Below are 23,448 nucleotides of genomic sequence, written 5' to 3'. Positions count from 1 at the left end.
CCTATCTTATCTAGATAGACCTGCAGAGATAATTTTAAAAAAATCTAGTCAGAGCAAAGGAAAATAATGAAAGAAAACAAAACAACAACAACAAGAAAACAATGACAAAAAAAAAAAAGAAAACCTGTAAATAGTTCAGGGTCTGTTTGTTGACCTTTAGTAGTGTTTTCGGTCAAGTGTGATGGGGTGCCACATCCTGTCCCCAAAGTCATTTTAGTAATCCCTGGGGACTTCATTGTTCTGTTCACCTTGCTGTTCTGTTGCACCCCCTTAGTGTTTCGCCTCAGTGTGGTGTGGTCAGATCAGGTGCAATTCCCACACTGTGTCTCCAGTGTTGTCCCCATAGTGCTATGGGTCAGTGAGGGACATTGTATCTCGTATTGGGGCTGACCCTATGGTCCTCTCTATGCTTTGGCCGCTCTGAGTGAGAATAATGTTCTCACAGGACTTGGTGAGGCAGGATGTGTTCCACTCTCTTCCTCTTCCTTCATTTGCTCCTGTGTGCTCTGTTCAGACATGGCATGTCCCTCTCCATGAGCTGTAGCTTCAGTGTTGTCCTCTGAAATGAATTCTTTGGTGGGTGGCTGGGGGTGTCCACATAGTTGGGATTTGGAATGGCCCCTCAGACCTCTCTCTTGGTTCCCTGCTTCACACTGGTATGTTGCATTCACGTCTTAGAACACCAGGTTGAAGTCTGGTCAAGCCAGGGTATTTTCAGTTGCCACATTTATATGTAAAAATTGGACACAGTAAAAAGAAGAAGAATCGATACATTTGTCTATGATACTGGTGAAGAATATTGAAATTACCATGGATTGCCGAAAGAAAAAACAAATCTTTCTTGGAAAAATACTTCTAGACTGCTCCTTCTAGGCCAGGATGGCAAGACATCAACTCAACTACTTTGGACATGCTGTCAGGAGAGACCAGTCCCTGAAGAAGGACATCATGCTCGGGAAAGTGGAGGGTAGCAAGAAAGTGAAAGACCTACAACCAGATGGATTAACAGAGTCTCTGCAACAATGGGCTTAAACAAACAAACAAAACAACTCTGAGGATGACACAAGACTGCAATGTTTTGTTCTATTGTTTCTCTGTGCAGGAACTGATGCAAACTACCTACTAACATCAATAAAGACTTCTTTATTTCAAATACCTTTTGTTAACATGTAATGGCAAATATACACGGGGACTTTACGAGATGGAATACACAAGAATCAAATTATCTATATATGTTGGAAGGTATGATAGATAAGCTTATTATCCTTGGCCAAAATAAAGCCAGGGCAATTATCAATTAGTCACATATAAGTTCAGACTGAAATGGAAAACATTTTAAAGTCAATGAAAGCCAAAATATCACCTTGATTACAGTCTCCCTGATTGTAAAGAACATCTCAGAAACAGATTTGCTAGCTAGAGTACTAATGGCAGGACACCCAAGGAGCTGTGGGAAGATATCAAGAGCATGATGCATGAAGAAAGCAAAAGGTGATCAAAAAGACAGGAAAAAAGAACAGATCAAAGTGGATGTCTTCAGAAACTATGAGGCTTGCTGTCAATGCAGAGTAACTAAAGCACATAGAAGAAACGATGAAGTGAAAAGTTGAAGAGAGATTTCTAAAGGGTACCTTGAGAAGACAAAGTGGAATATTATAACAACAGAAGTATTGAGAGAGATCAGCTTCATATTTTGTTCACTTGTATATTCTCAGAGCCAAATTTGGTGCCTAAAATCTAAAAGATAATGACTGTATTAGAAATGAATTAATGAGTCATGTTATTTTAGCAAACCACGTGAACTTTATTGAACTGTAAATGAACAACCACCAAATTCTTTAAAATACAAATAACTTGAGAATGAATAACACAGCAGTGTGGTATTTTGTTCCATTAAAAATAAGATCAATTAGGTGATCATTGCAACTGATTTGTAGATGTAATCACAAATATAAATTGCAGCTGAGATAGAGAAAGGTTTGAGGAAATTGAGTTTTAGCTCTAGGGCAAAGAATGGATGTAAAATGTAGAAAGAAATAATGGAGGATGGCTACAGCGAGAGTCACAAAGATAAGAAAGAGAAGGGGAAAGATCAAGTTTGGGATAAGATCGTGTGTGTGGCTTGTTTTTGTGTATTTTTAGGCAGATGCCGCACAGCAGGTTTATTGGGCAGTGAAGTCAGGATACACTGGGGACAGACCCCCCACAGGTCTACACTATGGAAAGGGCTAACGTGGTAGTTTGTACATAGTCATGTTTAAGAGAACATAGATAACGATATGCAGAGGACATTCGTAATTTGAGCACAGGAATAGATTTGAGCAATTAGCATACATGACAGTCCCAGGCGTCTGTGCAATGTCACAGGACTCTGGAGGGTAGGGCATCCTTCAAGGAGAACACCGAGAATAAGGAAAAGGAAACACAGATTCCGATACTGGAAATCATTAACAAAGGAAGCGTCCTCAAAAGAAGCTCAGAAGCTCTGAGTAAAATCGTCTCTGCAGGAAAACAAGTAACTCTCAGAAAAATCAATGTTTCAGGTCAGCCAAGATAAACACTGATCATTCAAACACAATATTCCAACAGACAGAGCTAATGATGAAACCATTCAAACCTGTTCATGTTAGACTTCTGTCATAACATTAATAAGTCTACATTACAAGTTACATGTTAAATAAATGTCACTTAACTTACTATTACTGCACATACTCGAGTATAAGCCAAGCCAAATATCAGTCAAGGCACCTAATTTTATCACAAAATCTGCATTAAAAATGTGCTGAAAACTAGGCTTAGATTCGAGTATACATGGTATGTTGACTTCACAAGTGTTCCCATTTGATTTTCCCTTCTGAATAGCTCAAGAAAAAAAATATTTTTCATGTCCTTTATTCTGGGAAAGTCTGAAAAAAACTTATGAATAACTGTCAGTCTAAATGGTAATACTTTGCATTCCCATGAGAATTACCTTGTGGAATTTATCAAAGGTCTCGGGTCCTATGTTGAGGATTTTCTGAAGACTCACTCGCAGCACTCTTTTCCATTTCAGAAATTACTGCAAGCAATTAAAAAAAGAACACATATTTTCTTTATATTTATAAGAACTCTGATTTTTTGTTTTAAAATTGTTTTCTTTATTGTATATGAGAGCATACCTCACATTAATACATTTCTTTATGCAGATTGCTTCCAAAGATATATCAACTCTGCTTTTCTAAGCAATGTTGATGATTGGGATTATAACCAACAGAAAAACATTTTTTCATGCCTTTCTTTCTATGTTCTCATGAAAAAGCCAGACATATTTAAGATTTTCTAATGTCCCATTAAAAAGAGGGCACAAGAGAAATAAATTTCAAAAATATGGTCAGATAAATCTATTTCTGCGACTAAAAGAACATCGAGTGAAACGTGAGCATCTCGAATGCTTGCACATTGTTTGGCAGAGCTGAACGTCAAGATGACATAACTACCGTCCTCATATAACAGTGTTTTAAAACAGAGGAGGAAATACTATATCTAAGTATATAGAAGATTCTGATATGAAATGAAATAAAATGCACATGATTTTAAAACTCCACTTTCTATATAAAGTATTCTGCCTACATAACAAGCTCAACAAGTATAGTCCTGAAGTCACATCCAGTGATTTGTCTTCTTGCCTTTCAAATGAAATGTTTGTAGCATAAAGGCTAGAAGATTTGTCAGAAATGACAATATGCAAGGGCAGCACATAGCATCGTCAAATTTCTTTCAAGGCTGTCGAATGACACAAGTTTATATTTTTCTTCTTTGTGATCCTCAAGCAGGCAGATGTTCGCATTGAATCCATTCTATTCTTATGTACTTTGAAGGTAGGGGTTATCCATCTACCACAAGAGCACTGTTCACAGTATAAGTTGAAGGAGTCCAAATTGACACTGCTGTATGGGCAAGGGACTGCCCATCCATTACTCACAACAAAGTGGATTCCTTCTCTGTTCAATTTCAATGAACTAAGATGTACATTGAACCTGATTCCCTGTTATAAGCATGAAAGATGGTGTCTTTCCCTTGGAGGAACAAATTTGGGCCACTTTCTTCCTTATGCTGCAGAATACTAGACCTTCATGATAAGGGACGCCTGCAGTTTTTACGTTCGTAGAGCCCCTCAGATTGTAATTCTTGGGAAATAGGGTCAACAGCAAAGAGTTACTGAGGTAAATTTTGCAATTATAGATACTTCTCTGTAACCATTTGTAAATGATTTTGCATATAATTTGCATTACAGGTATCCATGTCATAGCCCATTGCTTGACAGGATTCCAGCTAGTACTTGCACCTCTCATGCGTCTTAGCCTCTGGTTTGATAGTAGGGAGGTCTCAATGGGCCTTCTCAAAAGTAAGTTGGTCAATCTTCATCATAAAAACAACCATTGCAACAACACTTGAACCAACTTCTGAAGGACTGAAAAAGAGACCTTTGTACCTGGTGGCCTAATGGTGCATTGGGCTGCTAACCAAATGGGAGAGAGACTGTCCACTCTCATAACGAGCTCCAGTCTCAAAGTCCACAGAGGCAGTTATATCAGTCTTATAGGATCACTAGGAGTTGAATGAACTCAATAGCAGTGAGTTATATTTCATTTTGAAGCTAAGTTCCGAGAGTCAACTGCCAGGATGCCTATGATGCTTCAACTGGCCTGCATCCAACAGGCCTGTGTCCACACCAGCAACTGTTCCCCCATGCCCACCCCCGTGAATCCAGGAAGCACTTCCAGCACCTGCTCAGCAGAAGCAGCCCAGCTCCCCCTCCAGCACCCAAGGTCCAAGCCTATACCTCCAAAATGGTGGTGACTCCAGAGGCCTAGGTGTCCTGTTTAAAAGATCATTTAAATTACTTTAATCCAAAAATGTCTAAACTCCAGGAAACCAAACAACTGACTGGAGGTTGCAAAATACTTTTCTGCGCTGGGGCCGCTGCACATGTGCAGGTCTTTATGATCACTTCCGTCAGTGATGACCTTGTCTTCCGCAAAGACTTTCTCAGACTTGGCAGGGTAAGAAGGTGTGCAAGAACACCTTGTGTGTAATAGTTACTCCACAGCTATGGTGATGAGGACAGGATAACACTCGCAAAGAATCTCAGATCTTGTAATGCATTATAACACGGATAAAAATAAGAGCCCAGACACTAAGTTATACAGCACAGTCAGATGAGGCAATTTGGTCCCATCCTCCAATTGACCTTTAAAGAAAGATGAGTCTTAATGGATGTATCTGCACATAAAATGTCCTTCCTTTGTTACATTCACTTAGAGCTAATGGATTATAGATTGATAAATATTAAAAATGGATATTTATGACATTTGGTGTAAAGGATTATGATCAGTCTTCTATAGAATATCAGACCTTCCAGGAAAATTTTCAATTTTATGAAGGATGTGTACCAATCCTTTGCCATTCATCTGAGGTATTTATGGTACTTGGAGAGAAAATGAGGCTCTTCTAAATTGACAATGTATAAAAATATTTGTCAAATCCCTTCTTGTTTAGTAGGTCAGGTACCTATAGGTCAAGTGTATAATCAGACTATGTATCTTTAATAAATATGCCAGATCAAGCTGAAGTTGTTGCTGTTCAGTGCCATCACGTCAGTGCTGACCCATCGCAGCCCTTTGCAGAACAGAACAGAACACTGCCGGATCCTGAGCCATCCTCTCACCTGTCCCTAGGTTGGAGCCTATTGTTACAGCGTCTGAGTTAATCCACCCTGTTGAGGGCCTTGTTGAGAAGAACATGGCTTTCCTCTCCAGGAACTGGTCTCTCCTGAAAGCATGCCGCAAGTAGGTAAGACAAAATTCCATCATTCTTGCTTCGGAGGAATGCTATTGTCATACTTCTCCAAAACATAATTTGGGGGGGGGGTCCTTTTGAAGACCCACAGCAAATATCAATATTCCTCGCCAGCCTCAAAATCCAAGTGCATCAATTCTCCTGTCTTCCTTATGCAGTGTTCAACTTTCACATGCATGTGAGGCAATTGGAAATACCATGGCTTGGGTCAAGTGAACCTCAGTCTTCAAAGTAATATACTTGTTATTGCACACTTTATAAGGAGGCCTTGTGCAGCAGATTAATCTTCCCACCCCCAACCCCCAAAGTGTCCTTTGATATCTTAACTGTGGCTTTCATGAGCCTTGCCTATGAATCCAAGCAAGATGTCAACCTTGGCACCTTCAACCTTCTCTCTATGTATCATGCTGTTACCTCTTGGTCCAGTTGCAAGGAATTTATTTTTCATTATACTGACTGGTAATCCATCCCAAAGGTTACAGTTCTTGATCTTCACCTGCGTTTTAAGTCTTCCTCACTTTCAGCAAAAAAGGTTATGCCACCGACATATTGTGGATTATTATGTGCTTTCTTCCATCCCTGATGATGCATTCTTCTTCATATAATTCAACTTTCCTGATGATTAGCTCAGCATACATATTAAAATATGGGAACAAGATACAACCCTGATGCAGACCTTTCCTGATTTAAGCCATGATTTTAAATACAGTATCCCATTGTTCTGTCTGAACGACTCCAGTCAGGTTATTTGATATTTCCCAGGACAAACTAGAAAATATCAAGTAACCTGACCAGAGACATTTCATTTGTTAAAGACTAGGCACAGGACTACAGTTCAAATATCCGATTTCTGCAAACAATTTGTATTTTTGTTTAAATGGTACAAGGGTGGTTTGCTCTCAACTACAAACCCGAGGGTCGCCTAACAGCTCTCCTAGCAGCTCTGGGGAGGAAGCATATGGCCACTTGTCCAGGCATATGTTGAGGTAATGTGCATGGAGCAATAGCTAAATTAGTTATGCTCCCCCTACCTTCAAGTTGTGCATGTAGGGACAATCGTACCCTTCCCCAATGTCAGTGTGAGTACATCTTGCTCTCCTTGCCCAGCTGCCTCAGTCGGGCACCTTTCCTCCTTGTGGTGTCATGGAATCCTGTTCTGAACGTCATCTGAACCAGGGAGCAGGACAAGCTTCCCTCACACTCCCCCAGGGAAGGCCTACCATGCCTGAGGGAGTTTGTTGGCTCATCCCGCATTAACAGAAATCACTTCCGTGGCATTTCCCTTCAAATGCCACCCAGGGTGGGGTCGATGCCTGCCATGCCTTAGACACATCCACCTTTGAATCTCTCTGTGCTAAGGTTACAGCTACAAGAACGTATGGAGCAGTTCTACCATGTAACCAATAGGGTTGCTATCCTGGAGAATCCACTGCAGGAACATAGAGTTGCCTTTTTCAATTTTTATGCTGCTTTTGAATGCCCACTCAAGAAGTCAAAGGCAACCCTGAAAATTCTTATCTCAGAGAATAATCTCTGGGACCACAAACAAGACTGAAGAAATGACTTCCCTGGGTAAAGCCAAAAGTATATGTTACAAATTTAGACTGGGATAAAACTAAGTGAAAAAGACTAATTGGCCACACGCAAATACATCATTGAGTTCTCATCAATCTTTTAATATATTTAATTCAGAACCCTTAAATTAGGTATAGAAGAAACCACTTTAGTAAACACAACTCTGGAACAATTGATTAGCTTTGGACTGTGATGTTACATCTCTTTCCTCTCTTTCTATTAAGAGCAACCAAGTGTTTTGATTGATTAGAATGTCTTAGATGTTTTCTATTTGCACACATGAACTCAGTCTGATCTGCCTTATTTCATTTGAATTTTGTCAAAATTATGTGAAGGGTAAGTACATCTGGAAGTCCCCCATCCTTATAGCGTAACACAATATGAGAAAGGGTGATTGTCATTAATAAAATTCATTGTTTTAAGTGAAAGCAGAGAAAGCATTCCTTTCTGTCTATTTGCTAATCAATCATGGTACAATATCACTCTTTACAAAACTTATAGATGGATTTCCTGTTTACTCTCTCAGATATTCATACTCTGCATCCTCCTCTCTATGATTTTCAGGAGCCCCAGAGGTGTAGTGTTTACAGTTTGGGTTGTTTGCCACAAGGACAGTAGTTCAAAACCATAGGCTTCTTCTAGGGAGAAACATGAGGCTTTCTACTCCTGTCAAGAGTCACAGCCTCAGAAACTCAGCAGGGGTAGTTCTGCCCTGGCCTAGATGGCCCATGCGAGTTAGCACCAGTGAGTCTGAGTGAGTTTTATTTTACATCTTAACTCAAGCATCATGCTATCAAAGAGTCCTTTCATGACTAAGTACAATAGCCATCCCAACTATGTTCCATTCATTGCACTGAATTATTATTTTTTTTAAAATCTTTGTACTTTAACTTGATTTTATTCTTTAATTGGTTGTCCTTCATTAAAATGCAAGTCCTTTTGGCCAAGTGACTTGGCCTTTCTATTTATCCCCAAGTTCTTGGTGTCCAGAAAGTTACCTGGAAAAAGGTAGTTCTATATTAGAACTGAGATTCCGAGCACCAGCTTTGTGGAAGGCTATGGTTCTCAGCAGGAGCCCTAAATCCATTTTGAAGCTTCATATCATCAGCCTTCTTGAGTTCTTCCTGACCACTGACTGACAGTGTAGAACAGCTTTGCCCCTCAGACAGAGGGTGTTTGAAAGGGGACTTCTGCTATTCACACAGCCAGACAAAGAAGGGGGAATATCATCCTCAGAGACGTTAGTAGACAAGCCCACGAAGGAAACTGTGGTACAAGGGCCACAGGCTCATGGATTTTACTTTCTCTGACCCTCTGATCTGAGGACCCGGGGCCAATCTTGTGAGCTTTCCTAATTTGTAGTGCTGTAAATGTGCCAGTCATGGTCACCTTCCCCATTGCCGTTCCACTGGAGACTGTGATGGATTGATATAATGTCAATCATAATTTTGTGGTGACTTTCTTTTTTTTTTAACTCGCCTTATACTTTAACCAGGTATCTGTGAAGCTTTGAGATACCATGTTGGCCTCATGTTCATGAGCTGTCTCACCTAGATGACCTGTATTGCTCTTCCCCTTGTCCTTGTCCAGTTTCAGACTTAATGGATGGTTCTTTCTGCTACTTTTGATTTGAAATCCTCTTTTCTCCTAGAATGGCACTCAGTGAATATTCATTCAACATTCATTCATTAAGTGAATAAATGGGTGTGGTGAGGTGAAATTACTTGCTCTGGTTCTATCTTTAAGCTTCTTAATTTAATTTTCAGCTTTCTTTTTTATTTTAAGATTATTTTATTGGAGGTTCTTAAGGCTCTTATAACAATCCATACATCAAGTGTATCAAGCATATTTGTACATATGTTGCCATCATTCTTTTCAAAACGCATCCTTAGTCCTTGTAAAGTCACTGTTTGTGATGTTGGAAACAGGGTTTGCTCTGCAGAAATGGGTTGTCTGGCAAAAAGCTACTAAGCTAGCTTCAGCTTTGTTTCTACCACCAAGACCATATTTTTCAACTACTGTCTTTCTTCTTCAATTCCGACTTTTGCACCCCAGTCTGCAATAGTTATCAATGCACCTTGACTGCATGTTTGATCAATTTAATATGGAAAACATAGGTAGAATTCTTCAATTTCTTAATCACAAGTTCATTTTTAAAAGTTTTATTGGGACATAATCCACAGATCATATAATCCAATGGTTCAAGATATGTACAATCACTACCACAAACAATTTTAGAACATTTTCTTATCCCTGGTTGATGTTCAGAGCTGAAGGCTTAATCCACCTATATTTCCTCCTCACTTTTTTAAAACTAGTACAACTTTTAAATGCATCAACAAGAGGATCAAGTAAGATGTTCCAGTTTAACCTAACTCAATTTACTATCCATCATCTTTACAACCCTCTCTGTCTGTTACACAAGACAAGGCTATGCACATCTTCCACTGTGGCCAGAGGGGACTCACCAGTGATGTCTTCCTCACTAGTTTTTGTGCTTGGTGCAGAAATTTGAATAATAGTTGCAATGATTGGATATCTTATCACAGACAGTGTTACACTTCAAGAGAGATCTTGCAATGTCCCTTTTGAAGATGACTGTAATCCTATTACTCTTGATTGAGCCATTCCCAGTATTGTAAGTCATATATTTTTCTAATTCAAAGTGGCGAATGTGGGTCCAGTTCAGCCCACTAACAACCAGGATAGCAATCTTTATGTGCTCCATTTCATTTTTGATGGCTTCCAATTTTCCTAGCTTCATACTCAGACCATCGCAGCGGGTTCTTCTCCCTTTCAGCTGTGCCCCATCAGCCAATGAAGGCTGTGATGCGTTCACTCCCACAGGCCCTACTGCATTCACAGCATTACAGTTGCCTCTACCTGGAGCAGGCAGCTCTTCCTTGGTGATTTTAAGTGTTTCCTGAGCTAAGGGGCTCCCCTCCTGGCACTATCTCTGACAATGGTCTGTTTCCATTCATTAGATTTGTGCTATACAACAATGCATCATTGGTAACATTAGGCTTTCAATGACTACTTCCTCCAAAGAAGACAGCCCATTCCTTCACGGTGGTCTGTTCTTAGTCTGGAAGCTCAGCTGAAATCTGTTCCCTCTGAGTGACCCTGCTGGTATCTGAAAGGCCAGCAGCAGAACTCCCGGCATCACAGTAACGCATAAGCCACCATAATAGGAAAAACCAGCCACAAGTGGTGATTCATAGTGACCATATATAGATCAGGGTTTCTGAGACTTTAAATCTCTGTGGGAGCAAACACCATCATCTTCCTCCTGCTGGACAGCTGATAGGTTTGAAGTGCTGACTTTGTCTTAGCAGCCCGAAGTCTAGCCCCTGGCACCACCGGGGAACCAGTACTCTTACTGACTTTGAAGTCAGTAAGCACAGCCATAACAACTGAGAGGCTGCAAACTTGAAAAGCTTATGGAGAAATTTCACTCTGCGTTGGAATTTACTCAATGGCAGTGGGCGAGTTGATCAAATAATTTATTCAGGAAAGCAATTAATATGTTGAAATCTCTTGTAGAGGAAAATTCTTGACAGCTTCATTCCTAATAGCGAACACTGTGTATAACAGAAATATCTAAAAATAATTAAGCATATAGATAACGCTAAGTTCAAACAGAAGAATACCACTGCGAAAGAAAAGGAAAATCATACACCAAATCACATGGTTGCTTCTCGACAGCGTTGTACACAAAGAAGGCAGGCATACGTAAAGAGGCGAATATCGAATGATTACACAAAAGGCAAAAGTAATCGATGAAAACAGCAAAGAAAACAATGGTTAACTCTTAAAATGAGGAGTGAGAATTCATTAGGAAAGAGAACGCTGGTAGTTACATAATTTCATGTCAACTTGAAGCTAAATAAAAATTTCAGGGTGGTCTCCAACCTGTCAATCAAATCACAGGCAGAGGGTGCCTGCTTGTGGGGATGGCCTTCTCAAAAGGAGGGCCCTGGGAACCTCCCCCCTGCCCGTCTCTGCCTTCACCTCCCTCCTGGCTGGCCCTGATTGCAGACAGAGCCCACCACTGGATCCACAGGACTCTGCACCTACTGGCCTGTGATCTTGCATTCTACATCACTGCATGTGGCTGGGTGAGTTTGCAAATGAACTAATGAACTAGTATTGGCCTTATGAACTTGAGTAGGACTGGGCTGGGATGTTTTCTCGATCCTTAATTAGTTCTTGATAGAAAGCTACCTCTTATACATATAGGAGTGTCACTGGATTGATTTATCTAGTCAACACAGCCTAACACAACAACTAATGGATATTTTACTTCTTAATAAAAATGATGTTTCCATGTGGTTCGAAATTCATGAAACTTCACTGAAATATAGACATAAATGGGTGGATTTTCTGGAATAAAAAATAATCCAAAAGTATATGAAATCACATGAGGTAAAATTGAACTAAAATATCCAATTAAAAGGTCATCATTGGCAAAGAAAAAAAAGGTCATTATTGGTGTACATTTAAAAATGTTTAATCTCTTGGAGAGAAATATTAAAAAGTTGCAAATATATGTAAGAAGATAAGTGACCAAGTAACTTTGGAATAATTACATGTCACTTAAGTAGCCCTGGTGGTAGAGGAGGTTATGCGTCGGGCTTCTAACCACATGTCAGCAGTTCAAAACTACCATCCTCTCCTTGAGAGAAAGATGGGGTTTCTTCTACTGTAAAAGGTATACTCTGGATGGCCTTGCTCCCCACTCGCCTTCATGACGACGTCATTAAATATATGGGTGCTACGCAATGTGTGGTGAAGGAAGCAGATGGTACCTGGCTATCATAAAGAAAAGCACTCGGGGGTGTTAAAGGCCTATATCCACAGAGGCAGGCATTTAAGTGAGGCATCAACTAAGTTCACATAGAAGAAGCACACAAGCCTGTGTGCTCCAAAGATGACAAATAGCAAAATCCAAATACGAGGGTGGGAAAGTCATCAGAGCTTAAATTGTGAACATTCCATTTGTAGACAGCTGTAAATCACTGTAGGATCCCAAAATCGAACTGCAGAGTAGCTCCTTGGATTAAAGCTCTGGCAGATCCCCTCTGACCACAGAAGAGGAGTGCTTATAATAGCCTTGCTATGAGCAAGGGATCACTGTAAACTTGATGGTGTTGAATGGAACTACAGCGTACACTATGATATGATACCTGGACATTTATCTCCCTCTTGACCCATCCTGGATCTGTTCTAGGTTTGAATATTTCTTGCTTGTTTCTCAACAGAGGTTTTCTCTCAGGATTATTTAAAAATTTCCAGTGGTCTTTTCTTTTTTTGTCTATTTTAATGTTTCCTAGTTTATGAAGCACAGAAGGGGTGGATGGTATAAAGACAGTAAATGATGTAATAGGCTGTTGGAGATGGGGAGGGGATGTTGAGAGGATTTGGGGAGCAAATGATGAATAACAGAGGGGAGAGGAAGCAGTAGAACTGGTTATGGTGAATGTATATACAACTCGTTTTAAATGCAACTGAATTATGGAAGTATATGATGAGTGAATTATATCTCAATAAAACTATTGAGTTACATTTCTCAGAAACTCACAGGGGAAGGTCTACCCTGTCCTATAGGGTGTTATGGATTGTCATTGACTCTATGGCAGTGAGCTTGAGTTTGATATAACAATTTAAAGACTTAGATGCGCCTCACCAACCTAGGGGATTTTCAATTGCCTCGTGTGCACGTGGAAAGCTGGACAATGAGGAAGACAACAGAAGAATCGATGCGTTTGAATAACGGCATTGACTGTAATTGTGAAAGCACCATGGTCTTCGAGAAGAACAAACGAAGATCTCTTGGAGGAAGTACACCCCAAATGCTCGTTAGATGTGAGGGTGACAAGATTTCATCTCACGTACTTTGGACACGTTATTAGAAAAGGTCAGTCGGAGGAAAAGTCGTTATGCTTGATAAACCAGAGGGCCAGCAAAAAGAGGAAGACTTCATAATATGCATTCACTCTTGCTAAGAGTGGCCTCCATCGCAGGTTCAAACCCAATGCCCTGGAGAGGAGAGCACCAGAGACCGCAGAGCTTGTTCTGTCATCCTGGAGTCGCCGTGAGTTGTTGCTGACTCATGGCACCCGCATCAGCAGCTCATTACCACCAGAGAACGCATGCATTAACGCTGCAGCAATGCCCGTCAGACCAACTTAATTCACTAGATTCTAAACCATTCACACACACAAGGGGTACCCCAACCCCAAATGGACAAAGCTCTGCTGCGCAGAACTTTCCTAGTACACGTTTCCTGGTAGGTGAGCATTGCGCAGCTTGCTCTGAGTTAAGGCACCCAGTGCCATCACCTGGAAAGCTTAGCTCCGGTCATAGTGATTTTTATCATAAAAGCAGTTTTGGTTGTATCTCGTTTTTTTTTTTTTTTTTAGGGGAGAAGGAAGGTTATAGCCAATTTACGGAACAGTGTGCAGCTGTGAAGTTTTGTTTCCTGCTTGGGAAAAATGCCACAGAAACTGTTGTGATACTGAACACAGCTTACAAGGACAGGGCTATGGGAAAAATGCAAGCATATACATGGTTTTCTCATTTCAAAAATAAAGTGAAATAGTGATTGGTGACAACCTGGTTCTGGATGTCGATCAGCTTCCATAATGGATGAAAATGTCGACTCGTAGTGCATTTGGAGTTCATTTCACCAGGTCAGATTGTTAATCAAGCTTTCTGATTAGAGTGTCTGAAAAGATTGCATAACAGTGAGCAACAAAAAAGGCCTGATTTGTGGCAGACGGGGTACTGATTCTGCCACCACAACAGTACACCTGCTCACACAGCCATCTCAGTGTGCCAGTTTTGGCAAAAAAAAAAAAATCAAAAAACAAACAAACAAAAAACAGCATATCTATCTCATCCCATGCACTTTACTCACCTGCCCTTGTACCATGCAACTTCTTTTTGTTTCTGTGAATGAACAGGGACATGCAAGGACAGCAATTTGATGATGTAGAATAGGTGAAGGAAAAAAATGAGAGAGGTGCTGTCAGCTACCCAAGCCCATGACTTTTAAAAATGTTTCCAATTCTGGGAACACAAATTTGACAAAGTTTAAATATATAGCTTTGAAAAATACTTAGGGTTTTTTAGAGTTAACTACATATATATGCATGTAGATATGAGAAAACTGTGAGAATAATTTCTGCAAACAGTGATCAATAATTAATGACACTGTCCTAATGGTGCTGTAGGTGAGACATTGGACAGTTAACTGCAAAGTTGGTAGTTCAAACCCACGAGCTACTCAAGAGAGAGAAGATGCAGGCTGCTCCTGTAAAGACGCACAGTCTATGATTCAGAATTGATTCAGGGGCAGTGGGTATATTAAGCATCTTCAAAACTCAACATGCAGCAAATCAGATAGGACATATTTAGAACCAAATTTAGAAATGAGTTATAGGAGTAGTTGCTTACATTGTCAATTTATCTCCGAGCACTAAAGCTCAACTTATACATAGGATAGGAATATTTTATGTTGCTGTTGAATGTGTTAAAATGAGAAAATGATGTGTTATACAACATGCTGACAGTGTGGTGGCAAATAAAAAAGTGGAAATAGTTTTAAAACTGAGAACGTAGGGAACTGAAAAAGCAGTTATGAAGAAGTTTCAAATATTCATAATCTTATTTTATTAAAAGTAAGCAATCTAAAAAGGTTTTTACTGACCCTGATAAGGACATACGGTTAAATCTAGAGTATCTAACTTTGAGTATTAATTTCACCATTCATTTGATTATTACTTGACTTAAATTATTTAATTACTTAATATGATCAGCAGTAACATGTAACAGAGGGGCTTTTTAAGAGGAAAGTAACATGAAATTATATGAAAATGCTTAAAACTCACAATACAAAGGCAATAATAGATTATAATAATTGTATTATTACTTTCATTTTACAGTATATTGATGAAGCAATGAGATTTAGGTATGTGCACACATTGGTCAAACGTAAGACTAAGCTCATTCAGTTAAAGGTAGGAGCACACCAAGTTCACTGCCATTGAACCTATGCTGACTTACAGTGACCTCTATGTGGGTTTCTGAGACTGCAACTGTTTGTCGGAGTAGAAAGACCACTCTTTCCCCCTTGTAGCTGCTGGTGGTTTTGAACTGACGACCATTAGGGTTGCAGCCCAACACATAGCCACTACACTACTAGAAGAATATTGGTTAAAAAAATGAACATATGATTTGAGAATTCTTAGTATTCAAGGAGGGATCAATCAATTTTCAAGACTTTAAAACTTTACAGAAACCAAAATCCTCATCTGGGGACTGGTGGATTTGAACTGTTGAGCTTATCCTCTCTACTCCCACATGTAACCCACTACACTACAAGGGCTCCTTCAAATAGGTTTAGAAAATTAAATACTAGCAATCATAGTACGGTGCTATCACTTGAACAGAAGTTTTATAAGGGACTAAGACTGGAGATGGATTTTGGCCCAAAATAGAGAATGCATGAAAGGTGTTCACTTGTGTTATATTCACTATGCAAAGGCATCCAGTGTGGATCATAGCAAACCATGGATAGCATTGCAAGGAACAGGCCTCCAGAACACTTCCTTATGCTCGTGTGGAATCTGTACATGGACCAAAAGGCAGCCATTGAAAAAGAAGAAAGGAATACTGAATGGTTTGATCATAGGAAATGTGTTCATTAGGATTGCATACTTTCACCATACTTATTCCAATTGTGTACTGAGAAGATAATATGAGAAGATGAACTACATGGAAAAAATGCAGCATCAGGACTGGAGGAAGAGGTATTAACAACATAGAATATTCAGATGTGAAACTGTGCTTGCTGAAATCAAGGTGTATTTGAGGCACTTGCTGATGAAGATAAAGAGCCTTCAGCATGGATTATAACTTAATGTAAAGAAAACCCAAACCCTCAAAACTAGACCAATAACTAATATCATGATAAATGGGGAAACGATCGAAGTTGCTATGGATTCCATTTGCTTGAATTCATAGTTAATACTCCTGGAAGCAGCAGTCAGTAAATCAAATAATGAATTGCACTGCCAAATTTGCTTCCCAAGCGTTCTCTAAGGTCTCAAAAAGGAAGTATGTCACTGTGAACCCCAAAGTGTACCCGCCATGGTGTTTTCAATCACCTTATGCACATGTAAAAGTTTGGCAATGAATAAAGAAGACTGAAGAAGAATTGATGCATTGGAATTAAGGAACATACCATGAATTTCCAGAAGAACAAACCAATCAGTCTAGGAAGAAGTCCAACCAGAATGCTTCTTGGGGGTTAGGATGGAGGGATTTTGCATCATGTGTTTTGGACACGTTTGGCGGAGGGACCAATCCATGGAAAAGGAAACCATGCTTGGTAAAACAGAGGGGCAGCAAACGTGAGGAAGAGCCTCAATGCGATGGATTCACACAGTGGTTACTACAATGGCTCAAACATACCCACACTTGTGAGGATGGCGTAGAATCAGGTAGTGGTTTGTTCCATTGTGCATAGGCTCACTGTGAGGCACAACTAACCGACTCAGTGATACTTAGTAAACACAATTAGCAAGGCTTAACAGAAATAAACAGCAAACAAAAAATCCAAAATACCATCAGCGGATGTAGAACTGGGAAAACCCCATAAGGGACTGTAACAAAATATACTAAGACCAATAAAAAAGGCTTTTACAGTGATCTGGAATAAAGTGACCAACAAAGGAATTCATTGCAACATATGGTTTAGTCTTAATATCCTACAGAAATCACACAGGAGGAGGACAGGACCAGATGGCACCTTGCTCAAGCTGTCCTACAACAAAGACCCAAGAAACAAAGTGAATCTGAGGAAAAGGAAACTCTTGGGAACCCAAGCAGCAAATTTCAGAATAACACAGAGAATTGAGCTCTGGACCAGAAGAAGGGATAGAAGGATGCAGTTAACAGAGAATCATGGTGAGCAGAGGTGGATTTTCTGCTGTCCAAGCTTAGCACACTCATATTGAGACAAATCCAGTAGTGACCCCGGGAGAGGAGCGCAGGAAGGCACCTACATGGAACTCCAAAGAACAGAGAAAGATATTGCACATGCGTACCTGGAGTGATCCTAGTAACCATAAGGTTTCACTGGATCCTAATCTTATAACTGCTTTTTGCTGAAATCAGTTGCCATTAAGGAGCTGATTACTAGTAACTATAATTTTTGTCATTGGCACTCATATACATGGATATAGTTAGAATACATATAAATAGTATGTAGCAATATCATCTGCCAAACCCATAGATGGTCACTGGTGTATTACCTTTCCTCTATTAGTACTCTACAGCATTTTTGGCTCCCTAACTCCTTGTATCTCCTTGCAGGTTAACGTCGGTCATCGCTGATATGCAGACTTGTGGATGTAGCAGTGTTCTTCTTTATTGTCTGCAACTCTTGCACTCGCCCCATGTTTTCCTTTCTTTGGTGATATGGTGCTGGCAACTGCCTTATTGAATATTGCTTCTCCCTTCACCCAAATTAATTTATCTATCATGATTGAATTAGTGATTTTCCTTCCTCCAACAATTCCGGTAATCATAAAAGTTTGGGGTTTTGTCTCTGTTTAGTTTCTTTTCTTTGTAGAAAATTCCCCCAGATGTTTTACAATCGTGTGTAATATTTCTCTTTTGTAATTGACTGATTTTACTGAGCATAATTTCATCCAGGTTCATTCAAATTATGAAGTATTTCATGGCTTCTCCATTTTTCTTTAATGTTAGATCATTTTCACTGTGTGTATATTTGCTTAGTCATTATATTTTGATAGGCAATTAGGTTGTTTCCATCTCTTTGCTATTTTGAATAGTGCTGCAATAAACATGACAGTTCATATATTTGTCTGTCTTGGCTCTTATTCCTTTAGGATATATACCTAGTAGTGGGAATGCTAGATGAAATAGCATTTCTATTTCAAACTTTTAAAAGAAGTTCCATACAATTTACTGGATGGTTGTAACATTTTATAATCTTACTAGCAACTTTTAACTATCTCAATCTCTCCCCACCAACATTGGTTGTTTTCTGTCTTATTGAACTTTGCTTTCTTTGTGTTTTATTCTTGTTAGTCTGCGATGATATCTCATTGTTATTTTGATTTTCATATATCTTGGATGGTTAATGATTTCTAGTATTTTTCATGTTTGTTGGATGACTTAATGTCTTCTTTCGTGAAGTGCCTGTTCATGTCTGTTGCCCTTTCTTTGAATCAGATCGTTTGACTTTTGTTGCGGTATTAAAACTTTGTGCATTATTTGATATGTTTAATACTATATTTAAGCCATAAATTTGGCCCCTAACTTGGGCCTTATTATTTCTTATAATCTTATATTTTTAGGTTTTACATTTTGGCCTTGAGTGCACCTTGAGATGCTGTTTTTCCCTGTGTGCTGTAAGGTATGGATCTTGTTTTCTCATTCTGAAAATAGATATCCACTTCTGACAGCACCATTCATTTAAGGCACTGTCTTTTTCTCATTTAAAGGATTCAGCTTTTGGTTGAAGATCAGTTGCCCATTACTAACCTTCATCTACATGGATATATTACTTCTGGGTTCTCAATTGTGTTCTATTGGGCTGTCTTTTTATCATTACCCGACTGTTTATACCAGCAGAGCTACATAGTAGGTTTTAAATCTAAAAGTTGAGGCTTGCTACTTTGGTCTGTCTTTCGTTCTCTTATCAAGTGAGTGATTCATTTTTCTGTCTCTATAAAGAATGTTTCTGAAATCTGGTCTGGATTGCCTTATATCTAGAGATCACTTTGGATAGTGTTGTCATTTGCACCATGTTAGCTCTTCCTATCTATCGAGCTTCTCATTTCAGGAAAAGCACAGTGAAGAGAAATGACAGCACATTCTTCATCAAACACAACTCTTCAAGATCTACCTTGAAGAATAATGCTGCTTATAATAGAATAATGCCCATAATTCTACAAGCAAGTAGTTAATATAAATATTCTTCAAACTTAGACATCTACCTTTAAAGTTGATGATGAAGACATTGAAAAATTCTACAAACTTGTAGTCTGAAATTGATCAAACATGCAATCAAGTTGCATAAATAATTTCTAGTCTTTATATAGGTTATGACATCCTTGTCTTGCCTGGATGGTTTCCATTAAAAACTTAGAGCTTGGTTTGTTTTTGTTTTTTTTTTTTTTTGGCTCTTTTCAGTTTATTGCATGAAGGAGTTACACTAGTCCAAGTTAAAAGTGGACCCCAAATGGTTACATCATACAAGCTGTGACGTTTTAAACTTGTGACAAGGGACAGAGGGAATTTTTCTATTCATTGCAAGGAAATCCTCACTTAAGCTTCCGTGAGCCACAAGCACTTAAAACCCATGAACCTTCAGCTGGTCTTCCTTAGCCAGTCCGATCTCTACAAGGAACTGGCATATGTGCATGCGCTGGTCACCCTGGAGCTGAATAACTTCTCCATATTCTGGATGCTCAATCACAGTACCATTACAGGCAAATTTCTTCTTAAAGGCCTTCACTAGCTTCTTTTTGTCGTAGTCATCAGCGATCCCTTGGACAGTGGTCAGGGTCTTCCTGCCGTTGCGCTGTTGAATTCTTATATGGATATAATCCTCTGTCCCCGCAGGCAGCGTGTCATCACCCTTACTTGCATCAGCAAAGGGGTTGAAAGAGTGGAGGTTCTGGACAATGGACATAGGATACGATTCCTTTTCCTCGGTGGAAACGGCCTGCGGAAGGCGGCAGCTGGAGAAGGCGGGCTGGGGGACGGAGCGTCGGGAAGCGAGGGTGCTCGTGGCGGGGGCTGCTGAGTCCTCGGTGGCAGCTCAGTGACTGGGGCCTAGAGCTTGGTTTTTTGATTGTCCTTTATGGGCAACATTGTCCCTGAAAACTGCTGCCAAGATTCTTTATCTTTGGTTTTGAAAAGTTTTATTATAATATGACTTGTTTACTTTCCTTTGGAGTATAATCTTTGTGATAGTTGTTGGTTTTATTACAACTTAGCTGAGCCAAATTTTCCCATTACATGACCTAACATAGGTGATCAAGTCAATGATGGTATCTATTGTGAAACATCAAGCAATTGAATAACAAGGTGGAGTAATGCCTCGATTCAATTCAGAAGAGGTTTCATTTGAGGGGTGACCTGGCTACTCAGCATTAATTGACACTGTGGGGAAGCTAGTTCACTTCCTCTCCTGGATCTGGCTCATTGGCCTCCTGCCATATTGTCTGCCTATCCCAGAAGCCATCAGCAGACTGGCAACCTCGAATGCATTTGACTCTGTGTGTACCAGCCTGAGGTCTTACTGCTTCTTTTCTATTCAGAAACCTGTATCTTCCTGTTCATCAGTCCTTGCAGCTGCATGAAGCCTCCAAATTACATCTGATCCACAGACTTGCTTTGGACTAGACTTATCCACTTGTATAGCTGTGTGGGCCGTTCTTTTTATAACTCTCTTTTTTGTATACATACACATCTAAGCATCACTGGCTTTGCTTCTTCAGAAAAGACAGCCTAATAAACCCTCTATGGATGGGTGTCTTCTTCCATTTGTGATATTTGGAAAATTTTCTGATGGCAAAATGTCACAATTCTCTCTCTTCCCCCCTTCCCTCTGTGCGTGTGTTTTTACTCCTTTTCCTGATCTGAAATTTCAACAAAACATAAATTGTTTTCTTTGATTCTGACCCACAAAATTGTCAGGCTTTCTTTATTTTTTTTCTTATCTTTTCTCGTACAAATTACTGACAAATAATTTGTCTTTTAATTCACTGACCCATTCTTATTTCATTGATTCTATTTTAATACTTCTTATGTGTTATTTATCTTCAACATTTTAGTTATTGTCTTGTTTTCCAATTTATAATTCTGTGTGTTTTTAAGTTGTCTATTTTGTTGTTCTTATGTATTTTTTTTTCTGAATTCTTCTAGGTATTGACTGTGTTTTTCTTTATATTTTGTTGATTTCTGGGGTTCTTGGAAGGCCCTATATGCATCTTTTGAGTTCCTTATCAGATAGTTCTATGACATTTTCTTCCTCCTGAATATTTCCAGGGTCTTTATTTTGTTTACTTACTTTCACCATCGTTTCATGTTCCTTTGTTCAATTTGAAATCTCTGATTTCTTACATTGTTTTATTTTGCTACATCCAGGGAGCTAGGACAGGCATGCTAATTTGAACACTAGTTTGGCAGCACTGGCCAAGCATCTCTTGTCTCTAGTGGACTGGGTGCATGGGAAGAGAATGGACACAGGCCCTGCTTAATGGTCATGAAAGCAGCTGTAGTTCGAGGGAACCAGTGTGGCCCATGGTTTGTCATCGAGCCAGTGATGTAAGAGAAAGTGTTGGCACTCCCCTGTTGCGTGAGGAAGTAAGAGGTGGGGGGAGGTATGACAGAGTAGTAAATAAACAGCATTCACCTCTTATCAAATAGGAAGAATATTTTAATGAAAGCGTAATAAATAAAAGAAGGTGCGAAATGTGTAACAAATAAAGAAGACAAAATATAAAACATAAAAAGTAAACAAAGAGGTAAAACAGCATTTCATATGTATTGCAATAATGTTTCTCCTGCTATCCAAGAGAGCATGCGTCTGTGTGCACGCACTTCTGATTGTCGGGACATCTGGCATGAATCTTGAGTTTTGTGAGAGTGCAACTGGGCCACACGGGCGTAGGGTTCCCTCTCCTTAGGCACTGATGCTATTTCTACATAAAAGTTTGCAAATGATACATGTACAAGGTTATTTCAAAAACATTTATGGGAACAAAGGGAATTGAAAGATAATGGGATTTTTCCTGGAACTATTTTAGGAACACACACACACATCTATCAGAGCATTTATGGGAAACTCCTGGTCATAAAGGTCACCGTCTGCAGGAACATGAAAAGCGTGGTTGATAAAGACAGCCTTCTACATCAAGTCTGGTGAGTTGTGGTCACGGTGTTAAAATCTTGAGAGGAGCCATCTAAGAAGCAGCCATTGTTTTCTGCCTGACTAGGGCAAAGGATAACAAATGAAAGTAAAGACTCAAGGAACTCCTTAGTCTAAAGACAATGGTACACAGGAACCACAGCGTCCTCTAACCTGAGGCCAGAAGAGCTAGACAGGACCTGCCTGGCTACCTCTGCCATGCCTAATGATTAGGACCACAAACGAGGGGCTCAGCTGGAGCGAATAGAAAATATAGACTACAGTTCAAATTGAACACTACAAGGCCAGATGTACTGGTCTGAAAAAGCCTCAAGTAGTCCCTGAAGCCATTGCTCTTAGACGACCTTCAAACTTGAAACTCAGACACTCACAAATCATATTCCTGCCCGTAAAATAAACACTACATCCATGAAGAATTTGCTCCTTTGAACAATCAACTATATGCAGTGAAGACTGCAACAAGCGCCCAAAGCCAAAGAGGAGGAGGCCAGGAGGGACCAGGAAATGGGATGCACCCAAGTGGGAACCCAGGGAGCAAAGGATGAAACGTTGACATGTTGCAGGGAATGCAACTAATTGGTATATGGATTGTTGATTGCAAAAGGAATTTGCTCTGAAAACTTTGACCTAAAACACTGTAAAAGTGTTCAAAATAGAAATCGAGCCAAGTAACATGGAATATATTTTCTTCTATGTTCCTTTGCAAGGTAGATCAATCTTTAATTTTGAAAATCTTTGATAACTGAAGTTGGGGGGAAAAAAAGCTTGAGGTAGTTAGAAGAAATATAGGAGACCAAAGTAGGACTCTGCAGATGGAGGAACACTCCAGTTTTCCAAACGGTAAACATAAAGGATGACAAAATGATAACAGCTAATGTAACTTTAGAAAATCTCTTGTGCAGATTATACAACAGATGGTCTGCGAATGTCCAGTAAAGGAAACACGAAACATGGAGCTTAGCATGATTCCTGCGAATGAAACATGGCAAACTTAATTAATCTCCTCCTGCTTCTACCTAAATAGATAGCATACTGCTTGATGAAAGAAATATCCCAGACCC

The 23,448-nt window shown here is 39.6% G+C and overlaps 2 pseudogenes; both read right to left on the bottom strand.

Annotated features, from left to right (window-relative positions):
* Positions 1–3,780: 3,780 nt before the first annotated feature.
* On the bottom strand, positions 3,781–4,419 carry LOC142424980 (dual specificity protein phosphatase 12 pseudogene; annotated as a pseudogene).
* Positions 4,420–19,604: 15,185 nt separating this feature from the next.
* LOC142424453 (eukaryotic translation initiation factor 1 pseudogene) lies at positions 19,605–20,143 on the bottom strand (annotated as a pseudogene).
* Between the last annotated feature and the right edge of the window lie 3,305 nt (positions 20,144–23,448).

Source organism: Tenrec ecaudatus, chromosome 13 (genome assembly GCF_050624435.1).
Source record: "Tenrec ecaudatus isolate mTenEca1 chromosome 13, mTenEca1.hap1, whole genome shotgun sequence".
Lineage (NCBI taxonomy): Eukaryota > Metazoa > Chordata > Mammalia > Afrosoricida > Tenrecidae > Tenrec > Tenrec ecaudatus.
This window is presented reverse-complemented; position numbering and strand designations above follow the sequence as displayed.